The sequence below is a fragment of the Topomyia yanbarensis genome, chromosome 3 (genome assembly GCF_030247195.1).
Source record: "Topomyia yanbarensis strain Yona2022 chromosome 3, ASM3024719v1, whole genome shotgun sequence".
NCBI classification, from domain to species: Eukaryota; Metazoa; Arthropoda; class Insecta; order Diptera; family Culicidae; genus Topomyia; species Topomyia yanbarensis.
The window spans coordinates 80,863,443-80,877,235 of record NC_080672.1 but is presented as its reverse complement, the minus strand read 5'-3'; positions in this window follow the sequence as shown (position 1 = coordinate 80,877,235).

Here is a 13,793-nt window from a genome sequence, read left to right as displayed (position 1 = left end):
TATCCACCCAATTGTTAGTATTGAACCACTAGAATAGTCTCTCGCTATCTCGGTGGCTCCACTGAATTTCTTTTGTTTAAACACGCAGATTTCAATCTAACGGCAATTTCAATAGTGTTTTTCTCTAAACTGCATTTTTCAAATTGGCGGTGTAGCCAGTCGATGAACAATGAATTTTTCTCTTCCCATTATTTTGAAGAAAAATGAGTGAATTTTACTTTAAAATGTGAAATTTCTCCGTTTTTTTTATGCAATTTTCCAAAATTTAATCTTTTTTTACTTTTTTTTGGTACATTGATTCAACTACAAGTCTAAACTTTATAAATCTTTCTGAATTTCCTGATCCCGACAATTTTGTCAAGAGTTATCATGCCCGCCGTGGCGCTCTTCGACGTGGAAATGGTTGAACGTTTACTTTTGGAACGCCCGTATGTGTGGCTCAGCGTAACTGAAAAATGCTATTATTTTGTACATAATGAATGTACAAATAAATTTTTACATTACACAAGAGGTCCATTGCTGTCTTACCTTCAAACCAAAACTACTTTCGGCTTGATAACTTTAAACCAGGCGCCCCTTGAGGCTAATTACAGCGGGCCGGGATTCTGAATGTGATATTCATGGTACGATGCAGATATGTACGGTCCTAGGGACATCAGATCGCGTGTTTCAGCGTGAAGGGCTCGAGCGTTTATGCATTAATATGTTCGATCGCGTGGGCGTTTGCAACTTCGCATGTATGCATTCGATTTTATAACCGTGTGTTTTTGGACGATCGCGCGCGGACCGTGAATCTGATACTTAAATTTCGGTGTACGGTTCAGATGCTAGTAGAAAGTGAGTTCTTCCATATCACTAGAGTACCCGGTCATGTCGCCATGGAACGTGTTGTCTAGTGGATATGTGCGTCATTTTTTATTGGTCCCACTGAAGGTATGGACCTATACCGCTTGCGCCAAGAGTAGGGACTTCCGGACGTAACCGATTCATGATCGCGCAAACACGGGCGTTTGTAGGTTCACGTTTGAGACCGCGTTTGTAAATTTATAAGTGCTAAAACGATCACTTAGTCACCGGGGGGTTTTCCTGTTTGCGAGATCGCGGGTATAGTTGTGCGCAGATGGTCACGAAGGGTTCGAGTGTTTGTATGTTAACGTGGTTGTCGTTTTCGCTAGCGTATACGTAACTTCGCATGCATAAATTCGATTTTATAAGGCATATTCGCGTGTATTTTTGAATGTTCGCGCGCGGACCGTGAATCTGATGCCTAATTTTTAATGTATGGTACATATGCTAGAAGAGAGTAAGTTTTCCCATATCACTAGAGTTCCCGGTCATGTCGCCATATGTTGTCTAGTGAATACGAGTGTCGTTTTGATTGTTCCAACTGAAGACATGGACCTAGGCTGCTAAAACCGAAGGAAGAGATTTCCCGATGAGAACGATGCATTATCGCGCGTACATGGGCGTTTGTAGGTTCTCGCTTGAGACCGCATTTATACGTTTATTATGCTAAAACATTCACTTGACCACCATGGCGTTTTCATGTTTGCGAGACCGCGGGCTTTGGTGTGCGTGGATGATCGCGGAGGTCTTAAGCATTTGTATGTTAACGCGCTAAGTGCTAGAAAAAAGAGAGTCTTCCCATATGACTAAAGTTCCTGGTCATGTCGCCATGGCACGTGTTGTTTATCGGATATTGGCGTCATTGATTCGATTAGTCCAACTGAAGGCATGGGGTCAGGAACTTTCGGACGTGACCGATTTATGATTGCGCGTGATTGTAGGTCCGCACTTTAGACCGCGTTTAGGAGTTTATAACTACTGAAACATTCACTCAATCTGCGGGCGTAGTTGTGCGTGGACGAAGCGCAAGCGTTTATATGTTAAATAGTTTTTCGCGTCTGCTAGCATATATATATATATATATATATATATATATATATATATATATATATATATATATATATATATATATATATATATATATATATATATATATATATATATATATATATATATATATATATATATATATATATATATATATATATATATATATATATATATATATATATATATATATATATATATATATAAAACTTCGCGTGGATAAATTCGATTTTATAACCGTATGGCCATTCGCATATTCGCGTGTGTTCTTGAATGATCGCGCGCGGATCGTGAATCTGATGTTTAATTTTCAGTGTACGAAGAAGAGAGTTCCCCCATATTACTAGAATTCCCGGTCATGTCGCCAAGAAATGTGTCTACACTGCTAGGAATGAGGGTAGAGACTTCTGGTTGTGACCGATTCATGATCGCGCGAACGATAGATTAATGCTTGAGACCGCGTTCGTAAATTTATAGGTGCTAAAACGGGGGTGTTTTCATTATGGCGAGATCGCGGGCATAAGTATGTGTGGATGATTGAAATTGCATGTTCGCGTTTGTGACCAACTTTGTGTTATCGCAAAGGCCTCGAGCGTTTGTACGCTTGGAATGGAAGACTAACATTACTATGAGTACACGGGCTCCTACTAAACCGTTGTAAAAACATTGTTTGTTCGCTTTTAAATTAATTTTAATTAGCAATTTAAGACATGTAAAAATTTGTTCCTACCCTTTGAAGACAAAGAAAAGTGTTAAATGTTGCCAGAGCTACAAATTTTCAACAGGTTGTTTTGAATTTTAAGGAGGAACAAATCTCAAATCAGGCCCTACTATGCTCAATTCGCCTTTGTTCGTTTGCATAATTCATTCAAACAGCCGAGCTGCTCAATCATTTTCCATTCATTTTTAATTTCATTGACCATGTGAATATCTCTCTACTGGGGTATTGACTAGGTTTTTCAAGCAAAACTACTCTGAACATACTTCTCACTCTTCATGTAAGCTTGAAAACGCAAAACATGTGAACATTTAACCTAAACTGGCCTCTACAGATCAGATGACAACTTTGATTGGTGAATGAGAAAGCATCAATTTGAAATGAAGACGTACGGTTTAGTTATGAAAATCCCGCCAAATTGAAAGTGAATGATTAAGGTAGGCTTTGAATTTGAATCATGGTTGAGCATTTGAAAATGAAAATTTGCACCACTGAATGTTGCCGAGTGCATGTCGATCAACGTGTGTTTTGAGATTCATAAGGAGTGGGAGGACAGTCCTTTCGGACCCTAAAGCCGGTTACGTCCTTGAAGGCTGGTGTTCATACTTTCTACAATTCCGCGACATGAAATTTGACAGACTTCGTCGATTTTTTTTAATTCGATCTAATAGGGTGAAGTGCCTATTTTGGCCCTTTTAGGGAGGGTGTTTCACTATTTCATTAATTACTCGGTCTACAATCATACAGGTATTTCGCAAAAAGTGACATCAGCAGCGTTGCTTCGGTCTCATGAACAAATATAATTCAACATATGGTCTGAAAACGGTGAAATGCTCGTGTTTGAGTGAAACGAAAACTCTAATCGAGTGCCCTAATGATCGGCTTACCATTTGAGCCAATGCGTGAATGAAGATGGCAGACATTGTTCCAGCTACCAACGTTGCAACGGTTTCCGATGGGTTGGACGATAATATAAACAGGGCGACAATAGGCTCATTATTCCTACATTATATCAAGAGACTTCCGTACACAGCCAGATTTTTCCTCCAAGCTCATGTCTTCCATGCGAAACTTTACAGAGCATTGAAGACGCTGTCGTGAATAAGTTTTTTTTAAATAAAAACAATTACACTTTGAATTTGAGAACTTCCATCCATTTAGAAATGAATTGCAAGCAAGACACTAAACCTAGAATTTTTTATTGAGTTTATACTGTTATCTACTGGAGGAAATATCAGGGTTTTTCATATTTTATCGACTTTCAAAATATCACAGTGAACTAATGAAATTAAACTCTGTATAACCTGATAACATATTTCTCTTATTCGTTGACCGTTAGTTTTTTTTACTTTTGACCACCCCTAACATGGTATCCACGCAATGCACTGCTGAATCATAACCGAGTTTATGCGTCATTCACCCGGCTGCATACGACCGACGCGAGACCGGCAGGTATATTAGACATTTTTTTGTCTCGAAGATAAGTAGGATGTAGGATATAGCAATGCACCGGTTTCGGGTCGATATCGGGTCACATAGTCGCAGGTACATATTATGAACTGTCTGTGAAACTTGATTGAATTGCGTGGTTAGCTGATAATACTGGACATTGTAACAATTAAGATTAAAATGAGAACACGGCTCTTGGATCACACGTAGTGGAATAGATTACCGAAAGATACTGTTAAGAGCAAAATTACTCATATATCTATCTGGCAACAAAAGCCACCAATTTAGAAAGTTTCTCGAAGAGGAACTATCGAACCGATCCAGCACCGCTTGTCCCAGCTCCCAGTCGGGACTAAAAGGTAAAGTTCTTGGTAAAAAATCAAGTTTCAACCAATCCCCAATAAAGATAAAAAGCTGGATGCATTTGTTAGGAGGAATAAGAAATTTTAATTAGAGAATGGTCAAGAAAATAGATCACTGCTGAGACACAAAGTGCACCTCTAAGAATATGCTATCTGGAGAGACTTTTCCGGGTTCTCGTCGTCCATGTGTTATACATAGTGTATGTTGGGTTGATGACCCTATAGGCGCCCTAACTATTGAGGAACCCTAAAACTGGCAAAAGGGCAATTCAGTATTTTGTTAGAAAAAGTCAGTCAAAAACATGCGTAAAATTACACATTGAATTCAGCGAGGCAATTTTTGCACAGTCGTGGAGTAAATTGGTTTAGAATAACTATTTGCAGAGGTGTGATTTTTGTTCATGATTTCAGGATCGTGATATTTTATTCTTGAGCATGCTATCGACTTTGACACGCGGAGTAATGTGCATATCAGCAGTTTTATCAAGATATTCGTAATTTCTCTTCGCCGTACAGTCATATGTTATTTTTTGGTTACCATCGGATTTTTTATTCGGAATAAAGGGACAATATGAATTGGATCATAAAAGTTGGACTAATTTGCGGTAGCATGTTTTGTGAACTATATCACGAATACCATGTGTGGCTCTATAATGTATTTTTGATGCTCAGGATCAAGGATAGTTTTCGTTCTCTGTCCGGACATCACACTGAACCATATCAAATGAATAACGATGTTCGAGGTGTTAATAGTTTTTTTGTATCGACCGCTCGTAGCTATTACTGGTCGCGAACAGCGATATTTCATTAAAAAGTTCATGGAACAAAAACGGTTCCAAAATTTTATCAAATAGTTTACGTGAAAATTTCATGACCATGTGCAGAGTTGCATCAAATTGAAAATGATTTTCTAAATATGACAAGTGCGTAAGATAGATCCTGAATATTATACTAGGAATCATAAATTAGCTCACGAATCCATGAATAATGATTTTGTGAACTATTTCACGAGCACGAATGGTCAATGGTGACTATTATACTAGGAGTCATGAACCAGTTCACGTATCTATGAATAATATTTCATGATTTTGTGAACTATTTTATGGAATCATGCACCAGTTTACGAATGTATGATTATTTATATATTTTATATTTTACGAGCACGAATAGTGAGTCGTGATTATTATACTACGAATTATAAGCCAGTTCACGTATACATGAATGTTTTATGATTTTGTGAGCTATTACACGAGCACAGATATCGTGACTAATATATCAGGAATCATGAATTAGATCACGAGGATTGGAAGGATTAATATTCTGAGTTTTGTGAAATAATTCACGAGAAAATATCAAGACTGTTTTAATTTTGTGAACTAACTCACAACCACGAAAACCAGATAATAATCAATATGTAATAAATCAGGAATCAGTTCGTGCAGTCGGACTCTGAATAATGTTCTTACGTCCATGAATGAAAGCACAAATCAACCTTTGGTTTATAAATAATGTTCATAGAGTTGTGAACTAGTTCACATACAGAAAATCGCTTTGGTAACCAACATATGAAGACATTTTTTCAATAGGTCCAATCTACAAATGAGAGCCTCTCTTTGTTTACTTTCTCTTCTGCAAATTACTCGGTCACCTTTCTGATTTCCCTTGAACTGTTTGCATAATAATCTAATAAAAACTTTGGTCTTTCTAAACATACTGATAAATGTTTAAAAAGTTTTATGGTTTTGCAGTAATAAACGAAAGAGGAAGCGAATAAAGAGGGCTCTTATTTGCAGATTGGACTTAATGAAAAAAAGTCTTCATGCACATGTCTTACGGCACATCAAATTTCATCAGCTTTTTTTTTTAATCTAATGATTTATTTGAAACGGCTCAATGCGTTAACACAACTGAGCCGTGGGTCTTTTATTTTTTACAATAAGTAAAAATTAAAAAAATCTAAGAATGTCGGTCTGCCAGATCTTGTTGACGCAGTTTGCTGCTGCGCACAGTGTCGCCTAGCCGGACAAAACCTCAAAATTTTATTTTACATTTTTCGTGATTTAACATTTTTCTCTGTTTCTTAGTAGGTTGAATAGAATTTTCTCAAAATATTAAGTCCCGAAGACGAGAGTTCAATTTTTTTACAGAACTTCAAAGGTGAAATAGATGAATTCTGAGGAAAACTATTTTTAAACCTAAGTTATTCAAATGAATATATCCTTTTAGTTAAGATTCCGATTGGGGTCAAACTGATTTCATTTGAAAAGTTATTCGCTGGACTTATAGCTGCCATTCGATTTAGTCGATACACGCCTTTCTTCTCGCTCAGACATGAAAAACATATAATATATCGAGAAATAGTTCAAAGTTATAATGTTCAAAGTGGCTGTACTTTTTTTTAAACGGTTCGGAAAGATACTTGAAAATTAGTGTACTTTCCGAAAATGAATATCTTGTTTTGCCCCTTTCTGCCCCGAGGTATGAAAAAAGGTGATTTTTCATGATACGTCTGAGGACGACGCATGGTAGCCTTTGACTACCCAGGGTTCGCAATATAATTTATAGATGTATCTTATCATTATCAACGATTGAAAAAAATGTGTATTCTGCAAAAAAAATCACCGAACTCAATTGAAAATTGAAAATGAATCTTCGGAAATAGTGCACTTTATATTCGAAAATGTTGAATTTTCGAACCACCCTAAGTGCCAAAATTTTGAGGATTTAAAAAACAAAAAATAAACATCAAATATGAATTCAGCGTCACAAAATTACCCTAATGTGAAGTTTTCATCAAATTCGGGCCACTTTTGAGGTTTTGTCCCACTTTTGTATGGAAGGTGATCACTGTGCTGCGTGTAGAGATCCCTTTCTTCGGCGGTGAAGCCGCTTGGGGGTCATTCAGACTGCCTTCTCTCGCGTTATCGTTCCCGTCCATATCATCATCGGTACTGCTTTCTTGCTGTTCACGATCAGAGGTTCTTATTTGTTTCTTGTTCTTACGGGTCGCTGTTGTAAATCCGTCTTCATCGGTATTTGCTTCTTTATTGGCGATGCTAGTTGTTGGTTTGGGAGCGTTTGTCGTGGTCGCTGTACCTGTATTATTGGTTAATTGGATCGTTGTTTTTTTGGTTTATTTGAATGTGGCTGCTTGTTAGAGTTAGCTGTAGTAGATGAGTTTTGATTAGATGCTTCGGCGCATGTTTATCCGTAGTGGGCTTTATGGTTACAGAATTGGCATGTTGGGGTCTGCCCGGGATATGTGATTAGCGTTGTTTGCGTATAGGTCATGCCTTCCTTCGGCGATTTGCATTCGATAGTTATGTAAGAAGGTATTGGGTTAGTCACTCGCATCCTCACAATACGAACGCCGTTGGGAATGCCGGGGAAAAATTTTCTCCAGTGTCATTCGTAATAGATTCTACTTCTCCATATTGCGACATGATTCGTTTGATGTAATCATCCCTAGTGCGCGGGGCTAAATCATGGATACGCACGTCCACCATGTCGTTTTCCATATGCACGGAGATCTTGAATCTGGTGTTATTAAATTCGACCTCATGTTGCACGTTGTTTTTTGCAATGAGCTTCTAGTGTAGATGAATGTACGTAAGTTCAACGAGATTAAGCTCCATTTTAACCTTAACTAACTGTTCCACTTCCTTCCACTATTCTTGACCAAAAATGATTTATTGATGATATGTTATATTAAATGAAAACAGTGTATTTATAGCCCAAGATAAGTAGATAGAAATAGCCTATGGAGGAAAAATCTAAAGTAGATTTGAAACTAGTGTAACCAAAAGCTTTTATTTTCAAGAATCTGTAAATATCTGTAACCAAACTAAAAAATCTGCAAATATCAGCGACATCGAAAAAATCTGCAGCTAAAATTCAAAGTCTGCGAATTTGCAGACATGTCTGCAAATTTGGCATCTCTAGATGATAGACTGAAATTACATCAGCTTGACGATCTATGAACAATGAAATAACGTCTTAAATTATCTGGACGCACGGGAACACTTTACGACCGGTGTCGGATATTCCGGAATCCGGTTCATCGATCCAAACGTTTTTGGTGAATATAGCTATCATGCGACACACCAAGTTACATCAGTTTGATGATCTAGGAGCAGTGCAATCATGGTTTAGGTCATATGGACACACGGGAAAACTCTACGACCGGTTCCGGATGTTCCGGAATACGGTTCTTCGGAGCAAACATTGTTGATGAATGTAGGGGGGATAAGTTTTATCGGAGGTATTCTCACAACACCAACGCCGCTACTAAGTCCTGTACAATTCCAGCATTAGTCCGTGGTGCCTAGAACTTTAACTTTGCTTAAATAGTGTCGTCGTCTATATATTCTGGGATGCTGTATCAAATGTCATTATATTCGACGACGTATTTCAAGATGTGTTCTGTGAACCAAATGATTATTCTAGGCTAATGCTTTTGAGTATAATCAGTGCCGCATGACGTAGTTAAATGGTGAAATTGCACAGCCATAACTTCTGCATTGTTAAGCTTCATGTTCACCTTCAGCAATTGCTTCACTTCACGAATCGATGGTCTCACCGGACATTTCGAAAAGTCAACAGTAACACAGTTTAATAGCATCGGGGAAAAAACTAGCTTTGTATTTTCCCTTTGCTGCTAACACAATACCTTTCCCGTGATGCTCGTGAAATATACAGAGGTAGTCTCTGTTTCTATCAACAGCGAGTGTCCAACTAACATTCCTTTCCTTCCCCGGTAGAACAGCATTGGTCGTGGCCGGCGTCGTTATTGACCATTTTATGAAAATTTTGAGTCAGTGGAACATGCACACTGAGAATTATCTGCTCCTCCCAAGCATCATTGTTTTGATTGACTGTGCATTGCTACTGATTCGGCCAATCACGAAGTACAACTACAGACAGTTTACTAAATAAGTTAATCTAAGCTATTTACATTGGATATGTCATTCAAACAGTGACCTAGAAATACTCCTTTCAATGCTCTCTTAAATAGGTTGTCTGTCTTGAAATCATAAGAATAAAAATTTATATCTTCTCAGAAGGGGTTTTGTTAAAAATGTTTCTTACCATCCAATCCATCAACTGTAACTCGACATACTCCTTTTAAGCTTAAGCTTATGCAACCACCCCTGGCTGCTACTCCGTTATCGATCTTGACTAGCTGAAATTGCACAGGGAATAAGTAGATAATTATATGCTTGGGAGTAGCGAAACATCTTTCAATGTACAACTCCTGGTAATCCTAAAGCGTTTATTGATCAATACCGGCGCCGGCCAGGCCCAAACGTAGATCGCAGAAGGAAAGGGAAGGAATGGTTAGTCCGATACTTGCTTTTGCTAGAGGCCGTATATACTACTGCGCACTTCATAAGTATCACGGGAGGAGGAATATTTGTTAGTAAGTATAAAAGTTGGATTCTACTTCTTCTTTACCGACGCCAGAGAGTTGAATCCTCCCCAAGTAGCCATAAGCATTAAGCCATTGCACTATATTGGCTATACATTTGCACTAATGTTGCATTGAAACTCCATTACAGCATGACAATGAAATAAAGCTGTATATTAGCATCAATAATGCATAGCTGCACAGCCGACAAATAGCATTATCGCTTGCTCTATATGCGTATATACAGCTGATATAACGCGTACATGGTTCAAGGATATTTAAAGCATGTAAGCTTTACAAGTGCATTTAGTGTCATTATAGAGCAAAAAAAAGCCGATATAATGCTATTGTAATGCTGTGGGTTTATTTGTTATGCAACTCTTCTTGAACATTATATTCGGCATATTTCATTTCAATAGAACATATGCAATATAGTCCAGGGAGCAAACGCAGCGCACTTACCGTGGAGGACGAGGCAAGGTACCTCAGTTCGAGACTTACTAAAGGTAATTTTCGTAAAACATTCATATCATGTGAGAACGAAAACCCATTAAGGATATTCATTACAATGAATTAGAACACGAAGAGAATCAATTAAGGTTTTAAACAGAACATTTTATTTTAAAATTTTTCCTTTTTGCTCATCATACCGAAAGGAAACATAAAAAATGGTTTTGAAACCATGGCGGACAATGACAGCCATCTGAAACTTTTTAATAGCATTAGTAGTGCTAATATAAGGCTTTCAAATTTGATATTTGTGCGCTGGTGCTATATAATAGCATTGGTACTGCAGAAACGAGGTGTCAATCTCTGCACAGTAATAGCACTATATTTCACCTTTTCTGGCATAATACCAGCATTATATCAGCATTTAGGGCTTCAAGTCTCCATAAGACTGCTTTATACGTGGATCTAAAGCAGGTATTAGGCTACGTTATAATGCTGATTGGTTACTTCCTTACTTCCCTTTCGAAGGAAGACGTGACCACAGATTTTTTCACCTCAGTAAAATCTCAACGACCTCGGCTGGAATTGAACCCAGACCCAGACTTGAATGAGTGCCGGTCACGCTTACCACTCAACCACCGGCGCCGTCATGTAACTCGACATACTCCTCTCCGAATACAAATCCCATGTGGGACTTTCGCGTCCTGAAGGAACGCTGAAAAGGAAATCCCCCGACGGGAAAATGTACTTAGTGGGAAAAGGCGCACCGCTAGATTTTCGCTAGAAATCGGAGGCATCGCAACTCTTGAGCCACGCGAAATCACCAATGAGCTGGAACGGTATTTTTACTCCCTCTCTGCGACCGCCGCACTGCCACCCGAGTTCCAGACCAGCAAAAGTCTACTCGAAGCCGCTCCCGTGACGTTCTCCCGCGACTCATCGCCCGGGTGGAACCAGCCCTTCTCCGGACAGGAACTGACAGACACCCTCATCCAGGGACGCAAGGAAAGGCCACCGGAATCGACCACGTCGGATATACACTTCTAAGGAACCTCCCACCGGTGGGTAAAAGAACCCTACAACCTGCTACAACCGGATCTGGGAGGGTTGGCTCCTAACACAGTCGTGACAAAAGGTTCTCGTCGTTCCGATACCCGAAAGAGTTCAGGGGACCCAGAGGGCTAAAGACTTTCGGCCTATTAGCCTACTCCTGTGCACCGGACAGAACTTCGAACGGATGGTCAATAGAAGGCTAATCACAACGCTACCTACTGGACCAACGGCAACGCGCCTTTCGGAAAGACAAGGACACAGGGTCCAACATTGCATCCCTGGGGGAAGCTCTAGACCAGGCAGAGCGGAACGGCTTACACACCGATATCGTCGCACTACACATATACAAGGCATATAACACCGTGTGGCGGGAGGGTGTGCTCAGGCAGTTCGACCGCCGGGGGAATCTGTGGAAACCTCGGCCATTGCATACGTTTCCTCGGAAACCGCCAATACCGGGTCGGAGTCGACAGCAGCGAATCCGGAGAATTCTCAGAGGAAAACGGAGTACTCCAGGAATCTGTCCTGGCGGTCATCTTTTTCCTTATTAGCATGGAGACGATATATACCACCCTCCCCCAAGAGAATCCTCATAGTACCCGCAAGTTGCAAACTGCAGTTAACGCCGTATGCATGTGGGCTACCTCCGTAGGTTTCCGAATATCTAACTCCAAGAGCTACTACACCCACATGTGCTCATCCCGCCATCGAGCCACCAACCGGCCGATCCGGATAGCGAACACCCCAATGTTTTACAAAAAGGAACTGAAGAAATTCGGGGTCACAATGGATAGAAAAGCTTCATTCGCTCCCCACTTCCGAAAGCTGTAGGCCGACTACGCCAATTGGAAAAGGGTGGTGCAGACGATATGCGCCCGGCACCCGATGTGTAATCGGAATATGGCACTCACCATCAGTTAAGCGCTAATTCATGGCCGGATTTATTATGGCATCGAGATGACCGGATGGAATATCGCAGGAATCAACAGCATATTGGCCCCTTGAGTCCATCCGGACTGCATCGAAACTAGCACACCAACCGAAAGCGCCTCCGTCGAGCTCGCGTCCTTCCATTTCGGTGGAAGATCGCCTCGGTAGCCCTTCAGCGGGCACTAGGGGTCCTCGAGCGCACGTCAGGAAATGACTCGGCAACGATGAGAATTAGAGAGGTGTACATCGACACCCCTAGCCTGACTGCACCAGGTATGGCCTCGTCCATGGAACGCCAAATCCCCCCAAATCGACACAAACCTGTCCCAGACGATCCGGGCCGGATGAGCCTCTCAAATCGCCCGTTCAGCCTACAAACAACTAGTGGAGCAACGATTCTCGAATCATGCTCGGATCTACACCAACGAATCCAGGAAGGATGGCGAGGTTGGAGTCGAAATTCGCTACGGCGGGAGAGGCACATCCCTCCGCCTCCCGACAGAGTGTTTGGTCTTTTCCGCCGAAGCTGCAGCCATCGCCCTGGCCCAGTCTCGAAAGACAGAAGACATAGCATTCACGATCTTTACCGACTCCCTCTCGGTACTCCGCGCAATTGAAAGCGGACAAACCCGACACCGTTTTGTCCAGGCCATTGAGATGAATGCCGATTCTCGAACCATACTATGCTGGATTCCCGGGTACTGCAGCATACAGGGTAACATCGAAGCATACCACCTGGCAGCTATTTAAGGAAGTGCCAGCCGTGGACATCTATTCGGCACTTCGCCGAAGTCCTTAACAATAACTTCATCGACCACTGACAGGCGTCCCAGGGACATCTGCAGAAGGGGGAAAGGGGAGATACTCGTAAAATGGGACGACCACCCAGACTGGAAGGAACAGAACGTCCTATCCGGACTGCGGACCGAACACGCCAAAACCACGCACGCCCATGTAACCTCGAACGTGCCATCCCCTATCTGTACCACATGCAGGACCAGGACAACAGTGAAACACGTCCTCTCCAACTGCCTCAAACTCCAGGACCTCCGGGAAAGACACGAACTCCAGGACCTCATAGAAAGACACGACAATTCGCAACGCCCTGGCCAATGACCCAGTAAGGGAAGAAATCGTTCTTAACTTCCGTAAAGACGCCGGTTTCTTTGACAACATCTAAGCAGGAACCCCCCACGACCACACTAGCCATTGGTCCTCTTACCCACCCCTCCACGGTGTTGCAGAGGTCGCCATGGCCGAACAAAACCAAACAGGAGGAACCGCAGTCCAAGACCAAAACGCGGCTCACGCTCACCCTTCTTTCGGGATGGGGAAGTTGCCCGTACTAGCAATGGGCCCTCTGCCGCTCCCTTTCGGTACCGGAGAGGTTGCTCATGGCTGAACACAAGCACCAGACAGCGAGAACTTCAACCAAGATACGGCATGGGTAGACCACCCCTCCCTCCTCCTATTCCCACAGTATGTAGAGGTTGCCCGGAGCCAACCTACTTTTCATCAGCACCTTATAAAC